Source organism: Phoca vitulina, unplaced genomic scaffold (assembly GCF_004348235.1).
Source record: "Phoca vitulina isolate PV1807 unplaced genomic scaffold, GSC_HSeal_1.0 scaffold46, whole genome shotgun sequence".
Taxonomy (NCBI): Eukaryota; Metazoa; Chordata; class Mammalia; order Carnivora; family Phocidae; genus Phoca; species Phoca vitulina.
The window spans coordinates 11495770-11508508 of NW_022589749.1; the positions used below are offsets into that span (position 1 = coordinate 11495770).

General features: G+C 46.4%; 5 non-coding genes across 5 annotated transcripts; 1 reads left to right on the forward strand and 4 right to left on the reverse strand.

Moving 5' to 3' along the window:
• Positions 1 to 6129: 6129 nt before the first annotated feature.
• TRNAA-UGC lies at positions 6130 to 6201 on the reverse strand. Its single transcript has one exon. It is a non-coding gene; the product is annotated as a tRNA-Ala (tRNA).
• A 2358-nt stretch (positions 6202 to 8559) lies between these two features.
• TRNAD-GUC lies at positions 8560 to 8631 on the reverse strand. Its single transcript has one exon. It is a non-coding gene; the product is annotated as a tRNA-Asp (tRNA).
• A 505-nt stretch (positions 8632 to 9136) lies between these two features.
• TRNAF-GAA lies at positions 9137 to 9209 on the reverse strand. Its single transcript has one exon. It is a non-coding gene; the product is annotated as a tRNA-Phe (tRNA).
• Positions 9210 to 10894: 1685 nt separating this feature from the next.
• On the reverse strand, positions 10895 to 10966 carry TRNAD-GUC. The gene has a single exon. It is a non-coding gene; the product is annotated as a tRNA-Asp (tRNA).
• Positions 10967 to 11215: 249 nt separating this feature from the next.
• On the forward strand, positions 11216 to 11287 carry TRNAA-UGC. Its single transcript has one exon. It is a non-coding gene; the product is annotated as a tRNA-Ala (tRNA).
• Positions 11288 to 12739: the final 1452 nt, after the last annotated feature.

The window sequence follows — 12739 nt, forward strand, 5'->3', positions numbered from 1 at the left end:
CTCGGGGCAGCTCGGGAGCGAGACACGCGGGGGAGTGCCGCGGGGCCGCCCCAGCCGAAGTCTGAAAAGGGGGGCAGAAACCCCACACGCTTTGTCCACCTACTCGAGATGCCTCTGGAAGCCGACCGAACTTTCTAGATTGTTCTTTGGCCTTCCTGTTTCATCCGCGCAGGCTTGGGTTCGAGAAGACTGTGCTTGAACACAAGCGCGGAGGCCTCCCGTCCTCATTTTTGTTGATCTTCGGGGGAAGCTCCGAAGTCCCACCTGGTTAGGCCTGAGGTTCTAAACACACTGCTCGAATCCCAGGCCTGTACATTGTGGCGGGGGGAGAAAAACACAACTTTATATCCCAAATGTAAAATTTAATTCTACGGGAAAGTTCCATTTGGATAAAAGAAGAGGAAAAGATTGCAGGCCCGATCTTTTTCGTTTTTACCACCATCCATTTTGTGGTTTTTAGGTGTCATTTCTTTGACGTATTCTTTGTTTTTAAAATATATGAATATTAAAAATATGGTGAAAACTTAGGTTTTTGGAAGTTTACAGTGAAAAGTTTACCTCATGCTCAATTCCCCAGCCACTGCCCCTTCTGGAATCTTCTAGAAATATTCCCCATTTCTACAATATAGAGGGGGGAAAGATCTTTTAATTTCCATCCTCGAAGCCTTCCAAAAAAGAAAAATTGCCTAAAAAATGTTCTGCCATTAAAAAAAAGACTCATTCCTGTTTTAAATTATGAACATTGTATTAAACTTTCTTAAAATGTGAATCAAAACAAAACTGCTATGTATTGTCTTCGGTGACCCATGTATGTAGGTATTTTTGAAAAAGGTCTGAGGAACGTTCAAAATAGACTAATCTGTGCAATTTTTAACATTTTTCAAAGAGAATGAATTGGTTACTGGAAAATTAAAAGGAACAGTAAAAACAAAATATCATTTTTCAGGTTAGCAGGAGACCCCAGTCACTTCCTATCCAGATTTTTGTGAAGGTTATTTCTGGAAAGAGGTTTTAAAGGAACAAAACATAGAGGCTCTTTATAGGGGTATTTCTCCCCAAATTTCAGGCAGAAGTTTCAGAGAACCAGAACACCGAGGTTCTTTCTAAGGTAACCAGGCTTGGCTTCATACGACACACCCTGCTCGCTTTTGGCAGCCTCATGATTCATGTTGTTTAAAGGCTGAGTCACGAGCTTTGTGACATAGCTTTTTCCAGAGTCCAAAAGGTACAGAGAAAAACAGGCCTGATTTCAGAGGCAGGGGAGGGAGAGGAGGAGGAAGAGGAGGAAGGAGGAAGAAGAGAGGCTCAGAGGGTGGGAAGTGGGTCCAGGGTTATCTGCAAGGAGAAAACAACAGTCTTAGGAGCTGAGAACACTGATGTTGTCTCTAGCAGGGAAAAAAAAAAAAAAACTCGGAAACACCCCTTCATTCCTTAAGTCCAACAATGGGTTGTGTGAGAGGAAATAGAAGTAAACATTTGTCCAAGGGCACTGAGGTGACAGGGAGGGGAAGAGAAAGTGAGGCAAGTGGCTGGTGTTTATTTCTAGAGCAGTGATTCTCAACCAGGAGGGACTCGGCCCTTCGGTGGACATTTGGCAATGTCTGGAGACCATTTTTGGTTGTCCCAACAGTGGTGTTAGTGGGGAGGAGAAAGTGCCACTGGCATTTGGTAACAGAGTTCGGAGATGCTCGTCCCCTACGACACAATCACCCAGCCCCAAATGTCAGTAATGCCAAGGAGGTTGAGAAACCCTGCCCTACAGAGGAATTTTGTCCTCATTACAACTGCTTTTCTATTTGCTGAGAAGGCCTCCCAAAACCTACATGCCCCACTTGGACCCGGGAATTGGGTATCAAGTCACGTCCCTGAAACCTAAAATCTCCTGACCTAGAATGTAATGTACTAGAATGTGCGAGATGCAGGGTGAGTCACTGGATCCATTTTCAGTTCCTTCCACCCACAGATCCGTCCTTTGCAAGCGCCCCAGAAGAGATTGGTTCAGAACTGGCACCAATGGAAGAGTGACAGGCCCAGCAACAGGGCGGGATTGGTGGGCAGGAGTGAGCACGTGATGGGCTGAGCTCACAAAGGGCCTGGGTGTTGGGCTGCTGTAGGGAGGGATGTGGGGGTGCCTGGTGCCTGCTTGTCTGCCTGCCTTTCTTCCTTCCCTGAAGGATTCAGTTCCCGTGAAGGTCACAACCATGTATGGGACTTAACTCAGCGTCATGAGAAAGTCCAAGAGCACAAGGATCAGCAAACATTTTCCCCCCCAAGACAAAGAGTGAAATCAAGAGCTGGCTGGGAAATGTTTGCCTTGCTTTGTCATTGGTTATATAACCATAAAAGGTGGTTAAAGGTATCTGCAGCTTGGGGCGGGGCGGGGGGGGCGGATTTGGGCGGGGAGCCCAAGGGACTCTTCTTTCTCCTGTTTACATGAGTGCATTTGCATTGTGTGGCAGAGCATTGGCTGCTCCAGTTTAAAAATAACCAGTTTCATCCCCCACCAGGCAGAAAATCAGACTTCAGTTCCAGTCCCCAAATTTGCCTACTTTAGAAAGATTGAGAAGTTAGTCAACAGTGGATTTGTTTTGTTCTTAATTCGTTGTTAAGTTGTGGCAAAATATACACATAACAAAATTTACCATCTTAACCATTTTTAAGCGAACAGTTCGGTCGTGTTAGGTATGCTGCGGCGGGGCGGGGGGAGTCATTTTCCCTTTACCCTCTGAGTTCTTAGCTGAGACCCCTGTAATGAAAGACAGATAAACGAGAGAGAGAAAAAAAAAAAAAGACAACCCAGAAGTTCATTAACATGTATATTTCAGGTATACATGGGAGATACCCAGGGGAAAATGAATAACTCAGAGGTGGTTTTAGAAGTTAGGCTTAAATACCATCTTAATAGGGAAAGAGAAGGGGAATATAGGCCTCTCAGCGGAAAGTAAATGGTTTTTAGGAAAGATGAATAGAAGAGATGGGAGGTAGGATAGTTTGTGACAGTTTAGTGTTTAACTGATGTGGGAAATAAAGACAGAAGAAAAATTATTAAATTTCCTTACTACCTATAGTCCATTGACAAGTCCTTGAAACAAGCAGAGTGACATTCCTCTAGGGACTCAGCTGCCTTGAAGTTGATACTTTGCTGAGGGCAAAAGACAATCCTAGCCAGACCCCCACCTCCCAGGATCCTGTAAGTCTACTTTAACCTATAAAAATTTCTTTAGAAATTTCCTTTATCTCTAAACCCCCAAGATATGTGTTGGCAATCACCCCCCAAGCATATGGCCCACCAATATACATCTGAAGGGGTTCATGACTAAGGTTTTATTAGACGGTAATAAATGACCTTTTCCCAACAATAGCTAGCCCCCTCAAGGTCCTGGAAACCTTGCTTCCAAAATTCATTAGAGACTTAAGCTATCCCTAACCCCCTCCCAACTTGAAAGTATATAATGGGCCACTCCTCATGACCCTTCTGCCCACAGGTCCTGTCCCTGTGCTTTAATAAAACCACCTTTTTGCACCAAAGACGTCTCAAGAATTCTTTCTTTGCCATCGGCTTCAAACCCTAAAGTCTGTCCTACAGCATTACTTCTAGTCTCCTCTCCTGTGACAGGTGCCAGTCTTCCCTGGTTGGTGAAGCTCCGGGGAGGGGTTCTACAACCGCTGAGCCCGTTGGAAGGATCTGCATGTAGGACAAAAGGGAGTTCACAGACATCCTCTCCTCCTATCTGCTATTTTTCAAGTGACTTCAGCTCAAAGTAATATCAAAGTGGCATATTTGGGGCTGGCATATGCTACTACCCTTCAATATTCACATTGTTGTGCAACCATCACCACCATCCATCTCCAGAATTCTTTCATCTTGGAAACCTGATCCTCTGTCCCCGTTTAAAAAAGCTCCCTGTGGGGCACCTGGGTGGCTCAGCTGGCCTGCCTTCGGCTCAGGTCATGATCTGGGGTCCTGGGATCAAGTCTCACATAGGGCTCCCTGCTCAGCGGGGAGTCTGCTTCTCCCTCTCCCTCTGCTGCTCCCCCTGCTTATGCTCTCTCACTCACACACTCTCTCTCAAATAAATAAAATCTTTAAAAATAAATAATAAAAAATCTCCCTGGGGCACATGGGTGGCTCAGTCATTGGGCTTCCAACTCTTGATCTTGGCTCAGGCTGTGATCTCTGGGTCAGGGGATTGAGCCCTGCAGCGGGCTCTACAATCAGTGTGGAGTCAGTTTGAGATCCTCTCTCTTTCTCCCCCCCCCAAATAAATAAATAAAATCTTAAAAAAAACAAAAAAAGTTCCCCATTCCCCCTTCCCCCAGCACCTGGCATCCACTCTTCTACTTTCTGTCTCTTTGAATTTGACTACTCCAGCGATGTCATATAATGAGCTTGGGTTTTTTTAAGTGTAAAATAAAATGTAATAGTTGAAAAAGACATATTTTTCAAAGATTCACTACAGCTTTTCTAGGCAGCTACATTTCCCAACATGCCTCATGGTGTGTGTGCTTGTCAGTGTGCTATTAGAAATATTTAATTATAAGATACAAAGTAAAAAGAGAAGCATATAATTACTTTCATGTTAGGCCTGATAACTTTAGAAATTACCTCAACATTTTGTTCCCTTAAAACCTTGTTGACATTTGGAGAGAAATAACCTTCACAGAAGCTCACCAAAATGCCATCACCCCGCGTGTGAGTCATCTCACAAATTTCAGTTTCATCTCAGAAGTGAACACTTTGCAAAGAGTCACGTCCCCCCACATCTAAGATGAGAAGTTTTTATGCTTTAAAATATGAGGCCAAGTCACATGAGATACAGGATTTGATGGGTGAGGAATTCATTATTACTGCAGACAAAGAATGGGACCCACAGAATGCAATAGGATCTCTTCTTTTTTTTTTTCTTTTTATTGTTATGTTAATCCCCATACATTACATCATTCGTTTTAGATATAGTGTTCCATGATTCATTGTTTGTGCATAACACCCAGTGCTCCATGCAGAACGTGCCCTCCTCAATACCCATCACCAGGCTAACCCATCCTCCCAACCCCCTCCCCTCTAGAACCCTCAGTTTGTTTTTCAGAGTCCATTGTCTCTCATGGTTCTTCTCCCCCTCCGATTTCCCCCCCTTCATTCTTCCCCTCCTGCTACATTCTTCTTCTTCTTTTTTTCTTTCTTAACATATATTGCATTATTTGTTTCAGAGGTACAGATCTGAGATTCAACAGTCTTGCACAATTCACAGCGCTTACCAGAACACATACCCTCCCCAGTGTCCAACACCCAGTCACCCCATCCCTCCCACCCCACCCCCCACTCCAGCAACCCTCAGTTTGTTTCCTGTAGGATCTCTTCTTTTAATAAGATACGTCTTTGATCTTTTTTTTTTAAAGATTTTATTTATTTATTTGACAGAGAGACACAGCGAGAGAGGGAACACAAGCAGGGGGAGCGGGAGAGGGAGAAGCAGGCTTCCCGCTGAGCAGGGAGCCCAATGCGGGGCTCCATCCCAGGACCCTGGGCAGACGCTTAACGACTGAGCCACCCAGGTGCCCCACATCTTTGATCTTTGATCTTTAATGATAAAATACAGATTATGTGTAAATATAAACATGAACAGAATGTGCATCAAAACCATTCATTCATTCATTCATTAGTGCCCTGTTGCTGATGAAGCAGGAAACAAACTCCTGCCTGCCGGGAATGCTGGTTTCCTTTTGGGTCACTCCCAAGCTGGTTGGTTATTAACAGCACAAATAAAGGGCAAGGGCCAACACAGTCAGACCTTCCATACTTGCCCTCTGATGGCGAGGAATCAGTCACCAGTGCTGGGGGCCTTTAACTGCAGTCACAGTGCCAGGAAAAGGACCGTGACCTCCCCGGTTGATCTTTCTCACTGTGGTTTTAGTCATCAGGTGATCTTTGCTGTCGCATTTGTCCTCTAACAGCTCCCCTTAGCCTCTTCCAACAAAAGTACATCAGGAGTGTTATGGGTTTCAGAAACAGGATCATGCCTATCGTGAAAATCTCACCTCCAAGTAGTGATTAGAGGAGTAATAATCACATAAATGGCGCTTTAATGATGAAGAACAGGAATAGAAAATAAGAACCAGAAAAAAGGATGGTGGAGATGCCGGGGATCGAACCCGGGGCCTCATACATGCAAAGCATGCGCTCTACCACTGAGCTACATCCCCCTCCCCTCTTGCTTTGCTTTCTGAAATTCTCTGCTATACTCTATACTTAAGATTTTTTTTTTTCTTGTTTTCCTAAGTTAGAATTTTGTATAATTAAATGTGTGTTGGAGTTTAGCATAAGCAAACCAAAATAAATGTTCCCAAATAGGCCCATTCTGTATACCCCTGCAGCTGAAATTCTAGCTGATATCAGGACTAAGGAACAAAGGGAAATTGACCTATTTTTGAATGTTGCTCATCACGGAAAAGAAGGGAAGGAAAATGAGTTTCTTTCCAATAAATAAGGGTGTTGCCCTGATTACACCACTATCCAGAAATGTCTGGCTCCCTGTTCCTTAAAACCATTCCAGGGAGAAATAGGTGATGGGGAGGGACTAAGGAGCGCACCTGCCGTGATGCACACCAGGTGACGTATGGAAGTGTTGAATCACTACATTGTACACCTGACACACAAACGTAACACTGTATGTTAACTATACTGAAATTAAAAGACTTAATAAAAAGTATCCAGTCTTCAGTAAGTTTGAGGTTTGCAGACCTGCCTCCCTCCCAGAGAACTCTTCTAAATATAAAAATAAGCAAATTAAAAAGAAACAGATCCAGCTCCAGAATCATGGCTTTGAGGGAGGAATCGCTTTGCATAGCCCACTGAAAAGAACCATTTTTAACTGTCACTTAGCACAGCTGTGCAGAGTGCTTATGAAGCACCGCAGGGGAGAGAACATGTCTATGTCACATCCTCCAAGTCCTCAGGGGGTCACTCAGGGGTGAAGGAACAGTTGAAGGCAAGGAGAGAGCAGAAAACGGGGGCTTCACCTCTTTCCACCAGCGCTTGAGCTTTCCTGGCGGGAAACAGTCACTTACTCTGATGGGGAGAACACACCCCGAACTGTCCTGCCACCTTGGTCCAGTCAGCTCCCTCATGGCCGGCTGATGCCTGACACCCTCCTCGGGTAAAGGCCTAACTGAGCTGGAGCCCAGGACACCAGACCAGGAGCTGTGATTTCATATCCTCACCTCCCTGGGCTTCATCCATAAAATGGAGATCTGAGTAGTGCCTACTCCCTGGGGTGGGTGCGGCCATTGAGCAGCTATGCGCGGAACGTTTAGAACAGCGCCTGCTACAAGGTCTGGCCAGAATGTGGTTTCTCAGGATGGTAAATGCCGTTGTTATTATGTGAACTCTGGTGGGGAGAGGCCTTGGCCATAGGTGACATTTTGGACACGCTTTGGTAACAAGCTAAGGGATTGTGTTCGGTTCAGCAGATGCCCCTGTTTTCTCTCTTGCCACACTACTCTGCTCAAAACAAACCCGATTGTGTTTCCTCTCTGCATAAAACCCTAAAGTCAAATCCAAACTCCTTAGTCTGGCCTTTAAGGCCCTCTGATCCACTTCTCTGACCTCATCGCTTCCTTCTCTCCCCCTCCCGTGGGCACACCTGCCTCCTTGCTGTTCCGCAGGCACGACCCCTTCTTTGCACCTCAGGGCCTTTGCACTTGCCCTTTCCTCTGCCAGCAGGGGTGCTCCCCAGATCTTCTGGTGAGTGGCTCCTTCTCATTGTCCAGGTCTTCAGCAGGACCTTCCTGGACACCTCACTAATGGGGCCTGCCCATTCCACACACTCCCTAGTACACCCTCCCATTTGTTTTGTTTTGTTTTCACAGCATTTATCACTCTGGGACACTGTTTTTATAGCATTTATTTATTGTCTGTGTCAGTAGGGCAGGGGTCGGGCCACTCCGGTTCCTGCTACAGCCCCAGTGCCTAGAACAGTGCCTGGCACCTAGTAAGTATTCGGTAAATATTTGCAGAATGAATGTGGGGGTGTGGGGAGAACCCAGACAAACAAATGAAAGAGTAGGAGCCTGGGAAGACTGATGGCTACTCAGGAAGGAGTCTGCAACGGAGTTAAGACAAGACGACGTTTCAGTGCAGCGTCCCCCTACCTCCTGCCTGAAACCCATAAACCTTTTTTTAAGGGCCAGCCTGGGCCGCGAGCGAGATACAAGAGGATGGAATTATTTGCGACAGAAGGAGCATTTCCTGGCCTCGGAAGTTGGCAGTCTTGTTCGGGGACAGCACCGTCCAAACCGAGCCCTTCGCAGCCGCGCTGTGGGCATGCAGGGCGTGGAAATACCGCGGCAGGGCGAGAACCTGGTCCTCTTTCTCCTAACCATGTGACACTAGGGAGCTGGACAGTGACTGCAGCCGGGTCCTGGATGGACGCCCGCCAGACCAAATCTCGACGGCTAGTCAGGTTGATTTTCCCAGAGTAAGGAGTTTCTGCAAAAGTGGAAGAATTTAGTTTGGGGGGAAAATGGAAAAAATATGAAGAAAGGATAAAAAGACTCTGTAGCCTCCCCGTCGGGGAATCGAACCCCGGTCTCCCGCGTGACAGGCGGGGATACTCACCACTATACTAACGAGGACCGGCTCTGTCAGGGTGCCTTCAGGTGCTCTTTTTAAGGCACATTCAAATTCCGCTGAGTATCAATACACATCAAAGGGTGCCATGTTTTCTTCTTCTTTCTTCAAAACTGAAGAACAAAAGTCCCCCTCGATTTAACTCCGTCTTAGGCTGTAGAGATACCGCTCCGCCCTTAATTCAGTCGCGAGGATTCGGGGAACAGAAATTAATAAACTGTGCTAATCTGTTACATGTTTGCTGATGCCTGCATACGGCAAACATGTAACAGATTAGCACACGTTTAGGGAATAGGAGCAAAGGAGTCAGGAAAAACACAGCCTTCCTGGAATTCCCCAGATTGCAAGGAAGTTTCCCTCCGCTCCGGTTTCCCATGGATACTGCTCGGAGCTTTTTTAAATAAACTGAAACTCGTTAACTGATTGGAAAGAATTGACGCCGTCTCTTTTCTCCTCGTCTCTTCATGTGTTGTTTTTTTAACCCCTTTTCACTTGGGAAAAAGACGGAGCTGCCGAAACCCGGGATCGAACCAGGGACCTTTAGATCTTCAGTCTAACGCTCTCCCAACTGAGCTATTTCGGCTGCTGGTGTCACTGAGCTCCGCTCCGGTCCTCCTGGTCGCGCTGCCAGCCCTGGGTGCTCCGCCTGGGGATCGATGCGGGGAGTGCAGGACCAGCAGGGACCCATGCCTGCCAGGCTCGCAGGCATCTACTCCTTCTCGTCCTTCAAGGTCACCGCCTCCGAGACGACCTCCCCATTCACGCCTCCCAGCACGACCCCAGCCCCTTACTGCTTACTGTTAGCTTAGATATTGTTTTTCCTTGTCCATTCTCTGTCTGCCCAGTTAAAATGACAGACCCCTGAGGGTCACTTCTGTATCCTTCAAGGTCTAGAACAGTGCCTGGCACGTAGTAGGTGCTTAATAAATATCTTTTGAATTAATGAACAAATGAATGGATGAACGAACGGTAGGTACCCGGCTGGGAACTCCACTTTCTCAAGCTCCCTCCTTTGTGATAGGAACAAGGTCACCCTTTGGGTGCAACTCCCCAAGCAGCCTAAGGTGTGACAGGGACGCTGACCAGCCAAGGCGTATGGAGGACACATTGGCCGGATTGTGACTTTCCTCGGGGCAGCGAGTGACTCGGATCCGGCTCCAAGCATGGCCGCCGTACCTGTGGCACCTGCTCAGCTTCAAGGCATGAAGAAATCAAAAGGTTGTCGTCCAGGTTTGGGGCTCTCTGCTTCCCCTCCTTTTGGGAAATGGAAGGGGAGTGATGTCTGGGAGAGGATGTGGAGTGGGGAGGCTTCATGATGAAGTCATTTAATAAGTGTTTTTGCTAAGCACCTAATGACCCCCTGGCCCAGTCACAAATACACTAACCAGATATTTGGTATAATAACAATGCTAAGAAGCAAAATAAACCAAGCAAAAGGTTGTTTGTACCTAGGCTTTTCCTTTTGCATCCTTTCCCTAAAGGCAAAATTTCATGCATGGGATCATCAAGTTAGATGGTGGAATGTACAGCTTTCCAGGCGCTTTCTGAATGGGCTGAAGCCATTTACACTCCCATCCACCCCTTCCATTCCTTTCTTCCCCAAACGAGTCTTGATCTTTTTTTTTAAGTATTTTTTTTTAAATTGAGGTGAAATTCACAAAATATAAAAATAACCATTTCAAAGTAAACAATTTGGTAGCATTTAGTACACTGACAATGCTGTGCAACCCCTACCTCTGTAGTTCTTTAAAAACCATTTAAGTGTATCATTTTGGTAAAAATCGAATAAGGAATAAAGGAAGGAAAGAAGAGAAAAAGGAAGGAAGGAAGGAAAGGAGGGAGAGAGGGAGGGAGAAAAATAAAATTCAAACAGTGCAAACAGGTACAGAATGGAAGGTGAGAGTGGTTCCCACCAAAGCCAGTCCTACCTTCCAGAGGTAACCAGTGTCCCAAGAAGACTGTGATTGATGCAACCTTGGGCAAGATTCGGAGCTGCTCTCTGCGTGCACTTCCTCGCCTGCCTGACCTGACCAGATAGCACCTGCCCTTATCACAGGGGTGCACACCTGTGCTTGTCAACGCCCCCCGGTGCACGGTAAGAGCTGTTATCGTTACTGTGATGCCCGTCAGAATTAGAAGTAATAACACACTCACAATATACACATATTTTATACGTAAGAAGGAACCTATTGAGTACGCTGTAGCATGCTCCCGTAACGCCCAAGATAGCCAGGAAAACCTGTTTTACTGTTAAAACGATTGACTAGCCTCCCCGTCGGGGAATCGAACCCCGGTCTCCCGCGTGACAGGCGGGGATACTCACCACTATACTAACGAGGATGAGCTATACTAGAGATTGTCTGGATCAATTCATATAGACATAGCGCTGTCCTGCCACTGCACCTGTCCACTCCCCTGGGGTTTTTACGGATGAAGTCCCTGGCGCCCCTGGCCGATGGGCTTTCCTGGGCGCAAAGAGGCCTTTCGGAATCAATGAGACACTGAACCTCTGCGAAGGAAGAAACGTGCAAAAGGGACGAAGATGCGGCTTCCGATATCCTCATTCTGAGGAAAAAGAATTCACAACAAGGGGATGTAGCTCAGTGGTAGAGCGCATGCTTTGCATGTATGAGGCCCCGGGTTCAATCCCCGGCATCTCCACTTTTTGCTTTCTTTTTTCTTGTTGTTTAAAATCGGTCGCACCGCTGGAGGGCAAAGCAGGGAGGGGGACCCAGAGGCTACCAATTAGTGGGTCTGGAAAATAAGCTCCCATGGACATGGCAGCGCTAGGAAACCTCCCCCAGCCTGCTCCCATCTGCGGATGCTCAGGTGACTCCCTCCCCCTTGGGGATTCCGGTTGAACAGAGGTGGGCCCAGGAATCTGCGTTTTTACACTCCTAGTTATTCGAGCTGTCAGGCAGTGATTTCTTTTTTCTTTTCTCCTTTAAATTTTATTTTTTATTTTTTTTATTTTTTTTTTAAAGATTTTATTTATTTATTTGACAGAGAGAGACACAGCGAGAGAGGGAACACAAGCAGGGGGAGTGGGAGAGGGAGAAGCAGGCTTCCCGCTGAGCAGAGAGCCCGATGTCCCAGGACCCTGGGATCATGACCTGAGCCGAAGGCAGACGCTTAACGACTGAGCCACCCAGGCGCCCCCTCCTTTAAATTTTAGTTAACATATAGTGCAATATTGGTTTCAGAAGAATTCAGTGATTCATCACTTACATTTAACACCCAACGCTCATCATAACGTGGGCCCTCCTTAAAGCCCATCACCCATCTACCCCATCCCCCACCCACCTCCCTCCATCAACCCTGTTTGTTCTGTTAAGAGAATCTTCTGGTTTGTTTCCCTCTCTCCTCCTCCCACCCTCTTCCCATATGTTCAACTGTTTCCTTTCTTAAATTCCACAGATGAGTGAGATCATATGGTATTTGTCTTTCTCTGACTTAGTTCACTTAACATAATACCCTCTAGCTCCATCCATGTCATTGCAAATGGCAAGATTTCACTTTTTGGTGGCTGAGTAATATTCCATTGTACATATATACATCTTCTTTATCCATTCCTCAGCCGGTGGACATTTGCTGGATTGTGGGGTAGTTCTGTTTTGAACTTTTGAGGACCCTCCATACTGTTCTCCCGACTGGCTGCACCAATTTGCATTCTCACCAACAGTGCAGGAAGGTTCCCCTTTCTCTGCATCCTTGCCAACACCTGTTGTTTCTTCTGTTAATTTTAGCCATTCTGACAGGTGTGAGGTGATTATCTCATTGTGGTTTTGTGTCTCCCCAATGAGGAGTGATGTTGAGCATCTTGTCATGTGTCTGTTAGTCATCTGGATGTCTTTGGAAAAGTGTCCACTCAGATCCTCTGCCCATTTCTTAACTGGATTTAAGGCAGTGATTTCTAAGGAGGATTTTGCAACTGGCCGTGTATTCAGTGAGTCCTAAGTGCCTAATGCTGGTAATGTGCATGCATTGAGCACCTACTGTGTGCCCAGGTACAGTGCTAATTAAGTACCCTGGTGTTCTCAGATAAGACAAGCCAAGTTTGACTTCCAGAGACTAGCATTCCGCGAGTAGTGGTTAGGTTTTGCCAACACAGTA